Genomic DNA, 18207 nt, shown 5'->3' with positions numbered 1-18207 from the left:
TTTTTTTCCTCCAACTTCTTCGAAGTTTTGTCTCCCAGAGACAGCCGCAAATAAAGGAGCCCGTCCTCCGGTCGCGATCCAGGTAAAGCCCTCATCGGTTTCAAGGAGAAGAGAGCCGGGAAGGAGCAGGGGAAGCAGGCGGCGGCAGCGGGACCTCTCGGGCAGCGGTGCGGTGCGGTGGGGGCAGGTCCCGCTGGGCGCAGAGCTGCTGCTCCGCGGGACGCGGGCTGCGGTGTCCGCGCTGTGCGCCCAGCGGGGGCTCGGTGAAGCTGCTGAGCTTCGGGTGACCGAGTGGCAGCAGGGCAGAGCTTCCGCGCGGTGCTTTGAGAGTCCGCTTTGAAGCTTTGTGCGCTGGCTCGCGTACTGAGTTCATCTAGGGAAGTGATAACGGTGATACTGCTATTAACCCGTTTAAAGAGAACTGAGTGTTTCGAGGGTGTGCTCTTTTTTGCCTCGAAGTTGTGCTGTTTGAGGATATAAGTACACGAATGGCTCCGAGGCTGCAGGCTGCACGGTGCTGCTGACCGGGTACCGCAGTGTGAGTTTTGCTGAGGGTACGCTGACTGCTTTTACGGCCAGAGACATTGCGCGACCTTTACTTTTATTGCTTGTTAAACGGTTTGGATGAAATGTCTCCAGTATTTACAACAAGTGAGGGAAAGTTGAAAGCATTCTGGAGATGCTGAGCTCTCTATGTTCTGTAAATGAGGAGTTACTCAGCGGAGTTTGTACAAGTGGCGGATGGGTAGGGGCTGTACCAGTAGCGGATGGGACAACATCTGGTGCTGGCTGGCAGCACAGTGTGGCTGCTGGCTGGGGCAGGGCTGGGGCAGCGGCCCCGCCACGGAGTCGCTGTGTTTTCACCAGCGCATGGAAAGTGCCCCGTGGTATCCGTGGTACATGAACGTGCATTGCATTTTCCATCGTCTTCAGCTTTGTTTCAAAACGTGAGCAGTGTGAGCTTGTGGGCGGTGGGCAGGACGAACCGAGCCCCCGGACAGCCAGGGACAGCCAGTGGTTTGTGTTGTCAGCTTGGGAAGTGCAGCGAGCAGATTGAGAACTATCCGCTGCTTTCATCGCCTGTCACGCTGTTCACCCCTTGAATGCGTTGCATGCTGTGACACTGTCTCCCCTGTGAGCTAAGTTAAAGTTACTGCAAAAGTGGAGAAGAACGACTTTCCTTTCCATGATACTGGAGATATTTTCAAAATCTTCGTCCTGCTTAGCAGCCTGTGGTCTGCTCTCTGAGAAAGCCCCTGGGAGCTATGGCCGAGGCCAGCACACCCTGGGTGGATGGTGTGCACAGAGCCTGAGGTGCTCACTTCAAAGTGGCAGCAGCTGGTGTCAGGAGACCTGTCCTGCATCAGTGGAGTGAGCGTGTTGGGGACGACGCCGGAGGGGCTCAGCAGCGGGGGAGGGAGGCGGTTGGGCAGGTGGTGGTGGTCTGAAGTTCATTCAGGTAACACATCCAACCAGCACCCGATTGTCATCATCTTGTTTGGCTGAGAAGATGGTGTGTGTGGAGGATGCTCACACAGCAGTGCACATCAGCAGCTGCAGCACCAGGAGCGGTTCCTGCTGCCCCTTGGCCCCTGGGTAGTGCTGGGAGCAGGGCTCGGCATGGTGCGGCGTCTGGTTGGAAGTCCTTTGTGCAAAGGCTTTTTGTGCTCCTGTTCAAGCCTACGCTAAGCCAAGAAACAGATGAAAAGGATGCCGTTGTGGATGTGCAGCTCTTACCACATCCTGGTTGCACCAAGCCCTGTTGCTGGAGCAAGCTTGTAGGGGATCCAGCAAGAGAACAGCTGCAGTGACATCCACCTGGAGCCAGGGCTGTGCCCAGGCTGAGCAGGACCAGGCTGGGCTGTGAAGCTGGCACGGCACGGTGCATGATCACCCTTGCAGGGATGGAGCTTTGGTCCCAGGCTTCTCTGCAGGACTTGGCACAGTGCAGCGGGCAGGGTGCAGGGCAGTTGCCCAGCACTCAGCAAGTGCAGGAGGTGATGCCTGTGGGCAGAGAGGACCCACTTTCATGGAGAGCTCCGGGCTTCCCCAGCAGTGGTTGGTTCAGCCTTGCTGGAGAACTGCTGGCATCGTGATTTCCTGGAGTAACACCTAGACATGCATGTGTGGGGAGCTGCTCGTGTAGCCAGGGAGCTTCAAGCAGGATCTCAGGCTTTGGTCTGTGTGTTTGAGGTGCAGGACACTGAGAAGGCTGAGGTGAAGGGCATGGGGCAGAGCTCTGCTCCTCTGGCAGGAGAGGCGTCCATGTGCCTTTATGGAGGCAGATGAGGAGGAATGAACTTTTCTGGCAGCTGAATGCCTTCCCAGTCTGACCTCTAAAACCATCTGGGAGAAACCACTGCGCTCTGCTTTCCCTGTGGGAAGGGGGACGTGTCAGACGGGTGGTGATACTCCCCATGTTGTTGCTGGATGGAGCTCAGAGGGCTGAGCATGGCTTCAGACCCCTGTGGGAAATAACAAGTGCGTTACGTGGCATGTGCACGGCCAAGCAGGGGCTGCTGCACATCTGAGTGTGCAGGAGTGTGCAGGTTATCGTTTGTGGATCCTGCTAGCTTTACAAATGTGAAAACTGCGCAAAGAAATAGTCAACATCTTTAGAGAATTAGCCTGTCCTTTGGGCAGAGGCTCTGGATATGCGCTTCCCTAGCTCTCCTGAACTTTGTGCAGAGGCACGCAGCCAAAATGTGCGTTCTTTGAAAACCCAGTGCAGCCTGGAGCTTCCCCGCAGGAAGCTGCCCTGCTGCCCCGTGGCTCCTGCTCCTTGGTAGAGACGTCGTCTGTTTGGGGAGCCGAGCCTCCACGGGGCGCTCAGCGTGGCTGTAACTCCACCAAGGCCCCCGGCTCTGCCAGCGTTCCGTCCCTTCGCGACGCATGCACCCGCTGCTTGCGTTGTGCGGGGGGTTTTGTGGGAGGCTGTCACACCGGCCCAAGTCAAGTGCCACGCACAAGTCTGCGCGCGTTATGTCAGCACGGTTACCTTTGTCAGCCAAATGTGTAGTCTCAGAGAAGCCTGCAGATGGGTCTGACAGGCCCCCTCCCGCGGAGCTGTGCTGACCAGCACTAATTGCGTTTCCGTCCCCAGCGCTGTGCTGCTTGCTCTGCCCTTTGCCTGACTCTGTGCTGCAGCCGGGGTTATCAGCCCGCGCTTCCCGGGTCAGCCCTTTGCCGCCCGAGAATGTTGGCGCGGCGCGGGCATTTGTGCTTGAGTGGGCTTTTATTTATTGTTCCAGGACCTCCGGAACTTCTGCACTGCCCTGTGACATGTTTCTCTGCTTTCTTTTACAAAGGTCATTGCTAGGGATTTGGGGAGCTCCCTTGTATGCCCCACTCCTACTTTTACAGACCTGAAAGACATGCAGTAGTGTTGAATGCTTTTCCCACTTGCTTCTGCAGTTCAGAGAACTTGGTTCTGACTGAAACATAGATAAGTCATTCACATCTGCAAAAGTAAAAAGAAATGCTTCTGCTTTCTACCCTGGCTGTACGTTTTTACCATCAGCCAGTTGCACTGACAGATGGTTGCTTTTTTTCCTGACATACCTGTAGCCATTATTTCTGGTGATGCTGTTTAGCTTCCTTTATAAAATGTGTTATTTCCAGCTATTAATTATGTAGTGGATTTTCTATTTGTCACTTATTTATTTCTTCATTTGGCTCCCGTCTTGATCCTTCTTTTAAGCAAAGTAAACTTTTTTGAATGTGGCATTGCTCCTTTTGGAAGGAGGAGAGCTCTGCTGAAGTCTCCTTGAACATCTCCCAGTGAGCACTGCCACGTTTGTTTTTATTTAGGTGTTTTCATTCAGTTATTTCTGTGTCTGGTTGCTTGTGGTCTGGGGAAACTGACCTTTTAGAGGCATCGTGTTGGACCATGTTCTTTTTTCATATCTCATATGCATTTGGGAGCTGTGACTGGTTTCCTCCCATCTCCTGCAGGATTTCCTTGTCCTAGAAAGCTGCCAGCTCCATGTAGGTGGTTTGAGAGTATTTTTTTTTTAGCACCAGAAACCCTCCAGCATCTGCTACAAGCCTGAGATGACATAATTTCTCTCTGTACATCGTGGGTAGCTGCTTTAAGGAGCTGCTCATCTGTTCTGCCAATACATTTATGTGGCACAGACTCCCACCGTGGCCACTGATCTCTCCTGGCACTCTGGGACATGGGGCTGATCAGGGGATTGCAGCTCCCTGCTGGGCTCAGCCTGGGAGAGGCACTGCTGGTCAGCCCTTTTTCTTCCTTCAGCAAGGCTGCAGCAAACAGCGCGCTGTGGGGCAGTGCGATGTTCCCCAGTTTGCCCAGTGGGCTCTGGGAGCAATGGGGCGGGCATGCTGTGGGGAGGTGGTTGTCCATCCTGGGGCAACGGTTTGGCCAGAGTCTCCTGGGCACATTGTCCTGGCTCTGTGCTGTGGGCAGCAGCAGTCCCTGCAGGTGTTCCTGGGCTTAAGTACTTCTGCAGCTGTGGCTGGAGGTTTTAGGTTTCTTCCAGCCGAGTGAGGACCCTTCTCTCTGTGCCTCCCAGCAGCCTGACAGCAGCACCAGCACCTCCTGCCTTGCAGCCCTGGCTCCTGCCTTGCCCAGTCCCTCAGCACATGCCCACACTCTGCGGGCTGCTCTGCCACACGGGCATGGTGCTGGCTGGGATGAGAGGCGTGCAGCAGGGCCCAGGGTGGGCTCCTCATCCTTCTGCACAGAATGTCCAGCATATGGCGAGGCAAAACCAGAATGCGCTGGGTGAGCAACTGGCTGATGGGTCAGCCCCAGGTGTCACAGGCAATGGAGTTCCATCAAGCTGGCGGCCGGTCAGTAGAGGTGTTCCCCAGGGCTTCATTTTAGGGCAGTTCTCTTTACTGTCTTCATAAATGACTTGGATGTAGAACTAGAAGGTATTTTGAGTAAGTTTGCTGATATCAAGTACGGAGAGGCCTCTAGAGAGATCCAGACAAACGAGAGCTGGGTAATCACCAACCGCATCGAGTTTAACAAGAGCAAGTGCCGGGTGCTGCACCTGGGAAGGAGCAGGCCTTTTTTTATTTACAGGCAGGGCTGTAAATACCACCCAGGGGATGGGACACTGCGGAGCAGCCCTGCTGAGAGGGAGCTAGGGGTCTTGGCCGACAGCAAGGGGGCTGAGGGGAAGCCTTGTGGCGGCCCAGCTCCTGGCAGGGAGGCCCCAGCAGAGCTGTGACACGGTGCTCTCAGGACAGGCCCTGTTTGGAGCGGGACGTGCCCACAGCACAGTATGCGTGCCCCAGATGAGCTGTGCTACGTGATGCTGCAGGTCTCCGCACACTACTCTCGGATTAGTTAAAGTGAAGTTCCTCTAATTAGGAAATCTGCATCAGACTCATCTGCGTCCCCTGGGGACTCTGCTCACTGAGCTTTGCCTTCTAGTCTGGGAGGCCACAAAGAAAGCTCATTTCTGTGTGGCGTCAGGAAGAGAGAAAGAAGATGGGCATACGCGCTCTGTTTGCTCTTTTTTTCCTTTTTTTTTCCATTTCCTTTGCATTTTGTTTGCTTTTCTCTCTCCACACTGGATGGGTAATGTTTAATCCCATCAGAAGCCGTGGCAGAAGGCAGCAGGAGGACAGGGCCAGGCCCTGCGCGGGGGGCGAGGAGGAGAGTGCTGTGCCAGGGGCCCACCCAGCCCTGCAGTGACGGCACTGCTCTGTGCTTTCTCATGTTCAGCCATTCTCGCTCCTGAACGTTGGAAGTTTGGGTTTAAACAGCAAGTCGGTGTCTTCTGAGTCCGTCCACTCAGTGTCTTCTGCAGAGACCTCAGGTCTGGGTGTGTTAAATGATCTCAGCACCGCCTTCTTGCCTGCCTTGCCCTGCCTAATTAGGACAATCAGCTAACTAGCTAATGAGAGGAGCCTTCCCGGTGTGGCTTTACCCTCAGAAACTGTTAATTAAAATCTTGGTAAATCCCAGCCTAGACAAAGCCTCTGCGATTAGCGTGGGAGCAAGAAGTAACCGGTGGGTGAACACCAGCATTGTGTCCCTCAGCACGTGCACAGCCTTCTCCGCCTTCTCTGTGGAGTCTTTAAAATAATGTATTTGCTTTGGAATAAATTATACAGAAATGGAAACGGAGCAGCGGGCAAGCAACAAGTAGGTCTTACAAGGAGCGAGGCTATTTCTGCCTTCCCGTGGTGGCATCTGTCCTTCCTTATTTACATTTTGACTGCAATTCTCTCCTCTCTGCTTCCTTTTTTGAGGCTTTTTTTTTTTTTCCCAGAGCAGGCTGCAGATCTTCTGGTGGATTGTTAACCTTACAAAGCAGTTTGCAGCTGCTGGGGTGCTCGCATTGCATTGATGAGCCGGTCCTTCACCGTTTTCCTGCCTTTAAAAGTGATGCTTTTGTCCATTTGCACAGGGTGTTGAAAGACACCCACTTTTCCTTGCATGTGGAATGAAAGCAAATGAGCAGGCTCTGACACGTTTTTTCCTGCAGTGCAATCCTGGTTTGTAGACAACCGCTTTTTTTGTTTCTTTTCAGTATGAAAATTATATTGTAATTACACGGCAGTTAAATATGTGTCATTTCTTGTCAGCAGTGTATCTGAGAAACTTATATAGAATTTTTCTCTTCTTCCATGGTTAATTTTGCTGAAGACCTGCTTTGCAATGAAGTCAGTGGAGCCAGGCTTTTTTACTTTAGAAAGTGGAGGAAATACTGGAGATTAATAGGAGATATTTTATTAACGTCACCATGGGGGAAGCCTGATTCAGATTTTATCAGCAGAAATTTCATGCAGCCTGGCAGACTTCCTCCCGATTTTAGAGCGGGTCCAAGTGGAAAGCTTTGCTTGCATATGGACTTGAACTTGAGATTGCCTGTGAGCTTTACTGAGATACGAGTGTGCACATACAGGTGTTTAGAGCTTCGAAGAAAACAGTAGCAAGGTATCACCGTAGTTAGTGTTTTAATTCATATATCTGTTCTGAATAACTTTGTTCCAAAAGCTTCTGTTTACATTTCGATTGATTATTTATGGCAAGCAGCCAGTAAGACAATGCCCTGAGCAAGAAGTGCCGAGCACACCAAACACGCGGGTTACTGAGTCACATTGGCTTGCACTAACTGTAGTGCCCATTTAAAGAAAGTGGACCAAGTAATTCAAAGCATTTCAGAACTAATAATAAGAATTACATTCTTAATCACCAGGAGGCAATGTTTCGTTCCCTTGCTGCTGAGAAAACCTTAGTGATGCAGGTTTTAGACTTCCCTAAGGTGTAAGCCTCTCATTTCTCCAAAGCAATCATACTGGACATGTGCTGTTGTGTGAGATTATTTCCCTCTACCGAATGGGGAAAATAAAAGATTGCAGACTTGGTCCTGTGTGTTGTTTTGGGAAGAGAGGGGTTTGGCTCTTATTTCTGCAGCAGGGTTTCCTGTACTTCCTGTAAAGCTCTTTGGCAGTGAGCATGGAGCCAACACTGGCTCTTGTAACGTCTTGTGTAATGGGTGCAGCTTGGGCCGTTCTGTATACGATGGGTGCATTACACTAGGCAGTACCTGCACCTGGCCTGGTTAGCCAGGGCATCTGTGGGCACTGCCGGGCTTCTCCTGCTGGTTTGTCACCTGCAGAGCCTCATGCCCTGGGCAGCCATCACCCGGGCAGCGTGGCTATGGCTTTGGTGGAGATCCCTGAGCTACCACCAAGTTAGGCTTATGTGATGCAGGCTTCTCTTGGAACAGAATCATCAAGATTTGCCTACTTTGTAAGGGTGTGTTTTTGTTGAATCTGTTAGGTCTTCTGGCCACTGTTTGAGCCTGGGCCCCAGCAGCATCGTCTCATGTAGGCACAGCACCTTCCCTCCCTGCCCAGCCTCAGCTGCTGCTTCCTCACCTTTATCTCCTTCTCCAGTTAACTTCATTAACTTGTTAAGTGAAAGCTTTGTGCGTCAACCGCTTTGTAAAATTTTCTTGCATATTTACCGGGGCAGTGTTTAAGAATGAGTGCTCTCATTAGAAAAGCGAGTGCGTTGTATTAATATTACATGTGAGCGTGGAGTGTTTGGCTGCGTGTCAGGAGGAGCGCTCCCCAGGGCACGCTGTCTCACCACAGCCCAGTATGCGTTCTCTGGGAGGCAGCTGCTGCTGCTGGCGGTGGGACAGGGGACAGATGACCCCAGCTCTGCTGCAGCTCTTCTCCTGAGAGCGTGCGTGAGCCCTCTGGTCTCAACAGACTAATACAGCATGGTAAGTATGGATCTTATTTACTTGTCTTTCTGAACACTTTTCAATTCTGCTGGTACTCCCAAAGCCCAAGATGTGTTTTATATGCAGAGGTGAAAGTGCGGGACACTTAAGCAAAAGGAGAACAATCAAAAAATTTCTACGGCTTGTCCAAGATGGTTTGTATTGTAGCCCCTTGCTTCGAGGCTCTGTGTCATTTCTGGGAGGGGCTGTGTTTTATTGCATTCAAAATACTGTACATATTTATCCCCTTTTAGAGAGAAAATTTGAAGTGGGGGAGAATTTGAAGTTACCTTATGAGCAAGCACTTTCTGCAGTTTTGATTTTGTGTGGTGCTTGTTGCTCTTTCTCCTCTTAAAGCCTGGAAAAGAGACAGTTCATGCCTTCAATGTGAAGAGGTTTTGGAAGAACAGAAAAGGCCCAGAAATAAGAACTTAACTTGTGATATTGCCTGCACACTGTTGCTGAATACATCTGTCAAAGCCATCCTTTAAGGCCATGCTCCCAACGGTGCTGCTGCAGAAGCAGTGAGATCGTCGTGCTCCCTCCGGGAGCTGCCCTGCTGGGAACATCCCGGTGAGAGGGGGAATCACCAGGGGACCTGCTGTGCTGAGAGGGGAGGTGATGCAAAGGGTTTGGCTGCAGCTGTGTCTGGCTCTTCCCTGTCCTCTGAAATACAGAAGAAAGCAACAAGGGCTGAGGTAGAAATGGGGGGAGAGGAACAGTAGGAACTGTGGGATGTGGATTTATGGCTCTCGTAATAGGACTTGTGTTTGCAAATGTTTTTCTGCTTTCCCCAGTGAGATATGGCAGCCCAATTCTGTTCTCCCTAAGAGAAAGATCATTTATGCTCTCAGCATGGATGCTATTTCCAATTTTCCACATCCTTTCAGTTCCTTAACAGTCTCTTGTGAAGATGAAGTGTGTTTATTTTTCTACCCGATGAGGTTGTGCGGTGTCCTCCCATTAAGGCCTCCGTGACCGTGTGTCTCTGGGAAGTGAGTCCAGATAGGTAATCATTTGCGTGATATCAAGTGCTGGAGTCTGAGCCTGTGCAATTATCTAAAGATTGAATACCCCGCGAGCTACAGAACTGAAAAAGTTTGTGGCTTCTCATCTGGCCTTTATCCAATATCTAGTTTTGTCTTGGATGTTATGTGGGTAATGAAATATATTTTGCATTATGTCATTCTAGTTTCCAAAATATATCTCCAGAGCATTGGTATACTCTGAATTCTATTATCCTGGATAGGGGATTGGAAGATTTCTTGGATGCTTTCATAATGACTATTAATGATAATTATAAGCATATCATTTTTAGGCTCTTGAATTTGTACCCGCTGGATGTTTGTGTGACTGTTGCAATAGCCACAAGTGTTGATGTAAACAGAAGACCACATCCATGGAAAACAATCTGTGAATAGGCAGGAGACGGCCGCGCAGTGAAGCAGGGCTTTGCTCCCCTGCTTTTACATAGCATCACCAGAGCTGTTACCTTCCCAACACATTTTCACTTTCACAACATGGGCGAAGCGCCAGCTTTGCCTTCCTTCACAATGGAACCCCCAGTGTGGATAATGATCCCAATGTCACTTCTTTATTCAGCGTGCTCTTTTGGGGGAGAGCATGGGAGGGCGGAGGTACCTGCAGGAGGCGGAGGCACGCCTGCGGTGCGGGAGGGTCCCACCACCCATGGGAGGGTCATGGGATGGAGCAGAGGACCTGTGAGTGCTGGCTTCAGTGGCTAATGTGAAATGCTTCCTGCCCTTCCCGGTGTCTCCAGCGCCAGGGCTGAGTCCTCTGCTGCTGATGATGTGGGTCTTTCCTTGTGCCTGGAAGGTGACAAAGGAGAATGTGGTGTCCTGCAGAGTCCCTCTGTGCAGCCTCAGCTACCTTCAGCTTCACCAAGGAATGAAAAGGGCTTGGAATCACAGCGACATACTCTGCCTTGCAGTGTTCATTCAGAAGCCCTTGGCTGGTCGATGTGTTGGCAGTGACATTCCCTGCGGCACCGACGTGTACACGGTGCTTCCAGAACGCAGGACGGGGTGTGTGGGCTGCGCACCGGGGTGCCAAGCAGCCAGAGCCTGCATGGACACTGCCAACCCTCCCCTTTTCACGTTTCTGAATTGCCAGGTTTCTCTTTTGTCTTGGGTGGAACAACACAGATCCAGCTCCAAGAAGCAGTCCACCTTCAATGGCCTGATAAATTGTCCTTAATTTTCTGGAATAGGTTAATTTCATTTAGGTAAGGGGAGGCAAAAAAAAGCAGGCTTCTCAGGGCACTGCCAAATCCGAAGATTAAGTCAGCATCAGATCCATTAGCGAACCAATTTGTCTGTGCTGGCTAGCACTACTTCAGCCTCCTTGTCTTGCTTTTTCTTTCTCGAGTGGCAATTTAGGTAACCCTCAACCTTTCCGCTGTACTGCGGCATTACGCAGTGGTTGTTCCGCTTAAATCTGGGTTTGCTGCCCTCCTAACATATATATTTTTAGCAGGTTTAGCTTATTTATTTGTATTATGGCAACTGTTTCTTCTTCTTCTGCAAAAGGAGCGTTTCTCCAAGAACTCGTGGGACTGAATTCTGGGAGTATGCAGCCCTCGTCACTGCAGGCTGCTCTACAGGGCGTGCTGTCCCAAAGATGCTGCCTCTATTGATTGCACATGTGTGCCCCTTACTAGTCAGTGCCAGCTTTGAGCTTCCCCTTGGGAGCCCTGTTCCTGGTCTCCTTGGTGGGCCTGTACTTGTCTCACCAGTCTTCTTTTTCCTCCGTTTTGTTTCCTGTGGATTAGGGCCTCATTTACAGAAGCTCTGCTATCAGTTGGAGTCTAAACTCTGATGGAGGCTTTCTCCACCACTGGGATGTTTATAATGTGTCTGTCTTCTGTGAATTGTTTGCTGATTTCCTGGTCTTGGAGCGTGCAAGTTCTAGGAGACATCTGTGCTGACAGTTACTGCTGCCTTTGCTAGTCCTGCTGAAGCAGCTGGGGCTTGGAGAACACGTCTGCAAACAATAACTCCATGCCCATGATGAGACATGCAGTTTTCCTCCTTTAGGCTGAGGGATTAAAGGTGAGTTCGTTTGACTTGTAGCTGGCAGTGACTTCTCCCCAGCACTGTTATTACCTCTGATTTTTTTTGGTTTTGAGCATCACTCATACTAAAGTTGAGCTAATCCCTGAGCTCCGACATGAAGCCAGTTTTCCCGCGGGCCAGTTCTGCACTGTGTATGTATGAACTCGTTCCATGGTCTGTAGTTTTGTAAAAACTGAATGCCCTGCTTTCCTGGAAAACTTGGGTCACCCTATACCTTTTAAATGAGTGCGATCACAAACAATATCCCTGCTCTGCTGGAAACCATTGTTTCCATTGTGTAGAAACTTTTTTTTTTTTTTTTTGATTTAATGAGTCATCCACTCTTCTGTAAAATGGGAATGAAGCTGGCCTTCAGAAACAGAAACGACTGGGAAAAGGCAGGCATTGTGATCAGACACACTTGGTTTCTCAAGGGAATCGATGGGAGAAAAGAGGAGCAGCACTGGCACTCTGAGGTTTGCACACAGGAGGTCTGCTGGGCTGGCTGGTGGCAGCTGGCACCCTGGCCAGTGAGAGCAGCTCTGTCTCCCAGGGAGGAAGAAAGCGGCCCCTGCGTACGCTTCAGCTCATGTCTTGTCTTCAGACAGTCTGGGGAAGCTCTCGCATTTACCACCACAATGATTCATGGTGCAGTGTCTTCCACAATTGCTGCTTCATCCGAGGATTGTGCTGAAAGTGCTGGCTTAAAAAAAAAAGTCAATAATTAAGTGGAGTGAAGCAAAGAGGAAGGACCATAGCGCAGCTGCAGCCGCTGCTGGTGCCGAGGCTCCTTGGCAGGCACTGCCATGGGTTGCTATTGCCTCCATAGAGCTCCATCACTTTGCCTCTCGGCCACGTGTGCGCGTCACGCTGCATACACGCACCAAGAGGCACCTGGCTCCTTGGTGAAAATGTCACCTCTTTGTGCTTCCTGTGTCCTTCTCTTGTGCCTCGCCCGGGTGTGTGGTGGTCCTAGCACACGGTGCAGCGCAGTGCTGGCAGTCTGAGCCGTGTATTTCCTCCCAGCAGTCACACAGTGCTGCTGTTACAGCCAGGGACACAACGCCGTGCTGCTGTACACCAGTGCCAAAGCTCTCTTTCCTGGCAGGTGAGCACGTGCTCAGTTCCGGGAAGCCAGGAGGTGTGTGTGAGCTTTTAGTTAAAGTGAGGGCTGCTGGGAGGTGTGCAGGCAGCAGGAGCCCTGGGGAGAACTAGGCTGTCCCTTAGAAACCAGCTGGCGAGGTTTCTCCTGAGGAGACCTTGGAGCGCTCTGCAGGCTGATGCAGGGCTCGCGCACCGAAGCGCTGACAGTCCAGGTCCGGGCTGTGGCTGTATTCAGTTCATCCAGCTTAGAGCATGAAAGGTTCCCAAGTGGGAGCAGCAGGGCAGCTCTGGGTGCAGCAGTCCGTGTTGGAGTTAGTCAGGGGCTCCTCCGGTCTGCACAGCTGCCATCATCATCCTCTGCTGCTGGCAGAGCAGGGAGCCGAGATGCCAGGCGGTGGTTTGCTCAAGGCTGCCTGGCAATTACCAGGCAAATTCCTCACTTGAAACCCCAGTGAGTCTCCTGTCTGTCCCCGTGGTCAGTGCTCCAAGGTGAGACTAGCTCCAAGTGGTTCCCTGCAGGACTGCCTGGTGCAGCCACCTCCTGCCTGCTGCAGAAATGCAGAGCTCTGTCAGCACAGCACGCCCCTGCTGGGGGTAATCTGGGCCTGGCTGGCAGGTTAAATATTTCCTTTAGTTTTTCAGTATTTATTTTGGACCTGATAGAAGCAGGATGCTCCCACCCCCTCTGGAAGTCAGCATCCTTCAGGCAAAACTTATCGCTTGGCTTGCAGGATACTTGTCAGTCCTGGGCATGTTTTGTAGTTGATGCTCCAGACCCATCAGCATCCCTTTCTCCCAGTCGAACGCTTGCAAGTTTTTAAGCGATATTATAACACCAAGTGAATAATGGAGAAATTCATTCTGGCAAGATTTATGACTTTAATATTGGAGGGTTCCGGTTTAATACCAGATGAATGTATTCCTGGGGTTTTAGCCACCGCCTGGAAGTTAACAGTTACCTTTCAATCTGAAATCTTTGCCAGGGTCTTGTGTCACATCTGCACTAATGACACAGTCTTTATAAAAGGTTGAATTTCTTTTTGTGATGTTTTGAAACTAAATATGAAAAGGGGAAGGTGGCCCTTAATTTTAACAAGTTCCCATTAGGTTTAGCAGCTGCTGTGAGCTCTGTCTCCCCTTTTTGGCTGTATTTGCCACTTTGGCAGTGTGTTTCAGGCTGTCAGGGTCTTAAAGGGTTCTAATGAAGTGCGACACTTTTTTTCTGTTCCCCACAGCTGTTATTTGCCATTTGATATCAATCTGCCTTGTTAGAGTTTCATTCCCGAATAAATGATAAAAGGACAGTATCAGAAGGCAGCGCTGGCATGAGAGCTCCCACTTTGTTGCTAAGGCAGAAGAAACCATCACTCTCCTTTTAAAGGCTTTGTTATGTAGCTGAATTTGGGAAAGACTCTGAACTACTGGGGGAGACCAAAGCAGACTTCTTGCCCTGTTCTGCCCTCCGCTCCTGCCTCGTCCCAATTAGTGGCAGCGCTCCACGCCTCGCACTCCTGATGCTGAGACGTTGGCTTCTGGCGTAGGCTCTGCGTGTATCGTGGTGTGCAGCCAACGTGCTCCGTTGGCATATCTGGCTGGGCAGCAGCCGTGGTGGCTGGGGCACCCTGCCCTGTGCTCCCCTTGGGAGCTGCCTGCCTGCAGCCTGCTGTCCGTGCCGGGGCTCTGTCCTTCCGTGCACATCTGTTACTGATGCTGCAGACCGTGCTACCTTCGAGCTCTGATGTTGCACGACGCCCCGGGGTTCCTTAAAAGGCATGCAGATGCTTGACTGAGCTATTGCAGGCTGTTGATCGCTTCACGCGGAGTGCAAGGACAGTCCTGCAGGACTGAAGGTAGCCTCCTGGCTCTCGGGTGTCAGTTGAGCTGCATAGGTGGGGGCACAGCCACTGTGGGTGCGTTCACATCCCTGCCAGGGAAATGCACTCACATCGGCTGTGCTGCTGGCTCTGCTCACAAAGCACAGGGCGTTTGCTGGACTCTGCTCGGTTTCTCATTAATGTGCAAAGCTCTCACACATTTCCGGCAATGTGCCAAGCAAATTTTCTGACTGAATTTCTGCAAAGCTCTCTGCAGCACATGCTAAACTCGCCTTAGATCTGCCTGTCCTGACTGTGTTCCTAACAGCTTGATATGGGGGCTCCCTTTGGAGAAGGAGGTGGGCAGCATGCTGTGAGTTTTTGTTGCCTGCCTTGGGTCGTGTGTTACTCTCCTGCTGGGGACTAGAAATTCCCAACTTTTCTAACCCTGTCAAAACAGCCCCCTCTCAGAAAGGTATTTTTAATGATATGTGATACTGCAAAAGCCCTAAATGCTTCAAGAGAATGTATGACATCTGTGTTTGCATTTGGATACAGAGATCTCTCATAGAAACCTCTGTATTAAGCCCAGCCTTTGTTTCATCCTGCTGTAGCTCCTTAGGTACTCTGTCACTTTGGAGCTTGTTGATAAAAATGCGTCACTGGGGACAGCTAACAACCTGGGATTTCAGCAATGAAAGGCAAAAATGTCAGTGAATCCTGCTAAGCAGAGGAAATGGAGGGTTACAAATGATTCTGAAGAGACAGGGAGACAGGAATTCGTATCTTACACTTGACAAATGACAGCTCTTTAAAAATGCTGTTTTTAGACAAGGAAAGCCTAGCAGTGAGGAAGAGGGCTTTTCAGAAGTGGCGGAGTGAGTGCGGTTTTTCTTTCAAAAAAATAGGAACCTTGACCATTTCTCTTGATTTGAAGAGAATGGCACATGAAAGGGTGTCCTCTAAAGCTGACAGGTGTTGCAGCACTTCAGTAGCAGAAGGCAGTGTGAAATGCCAATGTTCTTCTCTGCTTTGCCCAGCCTGGGGGTGCTGGCACACTGGCTGGAGGTGCTGCTTCGTTCTTCCTTTGTTTCTAGGTTTGCTCAACCGGCACATGATTAAAACCTCTACTTGCAGCATGCGGGATGGGAGGCTGCTTGGATTTGAGTAAGGGCAACAGCCTTCATCTTCAATACTCCATGTTGTTGGTAATTTGTGGGATGAGAAGCCATGCCTGTGGGGTTGGCCAGCTGACCTCTGGGGTGGCTTTCAGCTGTGTCGGGTGGGTTTCTTGGCCGTACCCCGGCTCTATGAGCACTGGAGGGGGAAGCAGTCTCCCCAGCATCCACTGACTGGCTTAAATGCGGGGCTGGCATTTGAAGGGCTGCACATAGTCCTCTCTCTAAGCCTCCCTGGCCTGCGATGGGAGTCATAAGGCAAAAGTTTCATGGTACCACTTTGAAGTATTCTGGTAGGGATGTTAAATAGCTTCAGAGAGAAGAAATCCCTCTGATTTATTTCTTGCTGAGAAAACTTCAGTAGAGATAAAAAGGGAAAGGGCAGAAGAGTTTAAGGAGACACTTAAAAGCCCCATCGCTTGATGGTGATTATGCAACTCTAAAGTAGGTCTGCCCCCATCATTACAGACAAGAAAGTAGGACTCGAGGTATTTCGGGATTAGGCAACCTCAGAGTTTCTCTGGTTCGCATGGATGGCTTTTTTTCTTTTTCCAGTATCTTTTTTTCCTTTTGGTGTTTGTTTGTTGGTTTTTGCTGGGGTTGAGATGTTGCTTGTGTAAGAGCAGAATCCGGCAGTGCTCCTTTGCTGGAAGCTGTTGGTAGTGGAGGTGTCTGCCTGGCCCCACTGGCTGTGCTCCACGAGTGCAAGATCTCCCATTTACCATGTGTATCTCTGCCTGCACATGTGGCTACATACTGAAAGAGGTCCTTCCAGCAATTTAAGTGTCATAGTCCCATAAAATCTTATCCTTATTCATCCAATTGGATATTAGCCACTGTTAGATTTCCCATTGCGATCAGTGTTGGAGCACATCCATTTAAGCCACGTTCACATGCGCTTATGTTGGAACAGGTTTAGTGTGGACTGCTTTTGTCTTTTAATGTCTGCACACACGGCACCTCAGAGATGACTAAATGTCACAAGGCACTGGGGAAAAAAAAAACAGAAGGAGATGTCCTCTTGCAATTCTCTTGGGACTCCCCATTCCCAGGAGTTTCTCACATCATCAGTAGCTCTTTGTTGCCCATCCTGGACCCAGGCTCGACTCGAGTCCTGTAAGCCCTGTGGAATATCTAAAGCAAAGATTTTGCTGATGATCTGGGAAACATTGTTTTTGGACTCATTTCTGGGAAAAGTAAAAAGGTCCTCTAGGGCCTGCTTTGTTTTTTTTTTTTTTTTTTTTTTTTTTTTATTTTTTTATTTGAGATAATTTTTTCCAGTATCATTATTATTAAATCAACTTGAATTGTTTGCACTGGATTTTGGCCAGTGCAATTGTATCAGAGTCCCTAAAGTGTTCCCAGGTGAAAGTAACTCTATTTCCAATGGGATTAGTAGCTAGTTGTGAATGAACAGAAGGTCTAGGAAAGATTTTCTTTCACTCCCTGGTCTCTTCCTTACATGCACTGCTTCTCTCGCAGTTCTCATAGCCATGGCCAGGCCAACGAATGATGGGTTTGTCTTCCTCCATCTGTGATGCAGGCAGTGTTACTCCTCTCAGCAGACTGTGAAGGCTGGGTGAACAGTAATTGAGGTAGCTCAACCTTTTTCTGTGCTGGGAAGGCAAACAGTTTTCTTTGGAATGACTGAGAATGAGAAAAGCAGACAAGCTTTCTCCAGACATTTAAGCCCATCTCACAATCCCTGAGCTGAGGATGCTCAGAGCACAGATGCTCTATTTTAGCATGTGTACACAGCATAACTCTGTTCTGTTATCTCAAACTCTTCATTATTGTTCCTCTAATTACTGATTTAGAGTTAGTCATTTTATAAATTAATTTTCTTTTGTCTAAAAATGGCCTTGGTCTTTTTATGACAACTGACTTATTTTGATGCTAGTCTCTTGTTCTTGCTGGACAGAGTGCTAGAGGCACAATGCTGTCAGGATCGGTATGTGTTAGAGGGCTGTCCTGAGCCTCTGTTAGAAAGTGAGGTTGGATTCAGGGCAGCATTTTGTGTTGTGATGATCTGTGTCCAGGCTGAGCTTTTCCTCTCTTGTCTAACTTCGGCTTTCTCTCTCCTGGAGCTGGGTGCTGCATGATACTGCCTTATTTCAAGTCTGAGTCTCTAAAATGATATTTGGGTGTATCTTGAAAATGGCATCTGAATTTAGTACTACAGCATCTCCTGAAGGCTGAAAGTAACTGGCACCAGAGGGCTGACTCCTTTTTAAAGGTCCAGAAGAAGAGGAGGGAAGTCAACTCATTTTATTCAGCTGAGAGTCAGTGTCAGCCTTCCATCTGCAACATACCAAGGGAAAACACGCCGGCTTTTACAGTGCTTCCCATATAATGGTAAGCAATATAAGGAAAAATAGGAAATCCTGTGAGCAGGGCTGGTCTTCCATTTCCAGCCCATTTCCACAGACTGGCGAGCTCAGATCCAGCGTTGAAGCTGGCTGGCCTTAGCCAAATGAAAGTTGTGAGTCTCTGGAGTGTAAACGTTGCAAATGATTGCCCTTTGCTGCACTCAGTTAGAGCAGCTGAAGGCATGGCTCAGATACGTTTTTGACAGCAATACAGTTAAAGTCCATGACCTAAAAGTGTCTAAAATCCAGCCCTCCGCCTAGCAGTGTAAGCAGTTCCTTTCTCTAGCTATCAGACAAAACAATACATGGAGCAGAAAAAAATGAATGTGATGGAAGTGGGTGGGAGCAGGTCCTTTCTACCTCTGTGATTACGGTGGGGTTTTCCCCTCCTCCTGGAGCAAGACTTCTCCCAGAGCCAGGGGGCAAGGAGCTTCCTTGCAGCTACG

General features: G+C 49.9%; 1 protein-coding gene across 3 annotated transcripts in view; it reads left to right on the top strand.

The window, feature by feature from the left end:
* The window catches only part of GPR50 (G protein-coupled receptor 50), a 64794-nt gene continuing 46587 nt past the window's right edge, over nucleotides 1-18207 (top strand). Inside the window, exons 1-2 of one of the 3 annotated variants that reach the window (XM_021406272.1) lie at nucleotides 7613-8222; nucleotides 8580-8795. The gene's annotated coding sequence lies outside the window, so the exon portion shown is untranslated. Of the gene's footprint in view, nucleotides 83-7612; nucleotides 8223-8579; nucleotides 8796-18207 lie in introns of those variants that run through there. The other 2 variants (XM_021406270.1, XM_021406271.1) reach the window with 2 other exon arrangements.

Source organism: Numida meleagris, chromosome 8 (genome assembly GCF_002078875.1).
Source record: "Numida meleagris isolate 19003 breed g44 Domestic line chromosome 8, NumMel1.0, whole genome shotgun sequence".
NCBI lineage: Eukaryota > Metazoa > Chordata > Aves > Galliformes > Numididae > Numida > Numida meleagris.
Note: the sequence above shows the minus strand (reverse complement) of the source record. Positions and strands in the feature narration are given on the sequence as shown.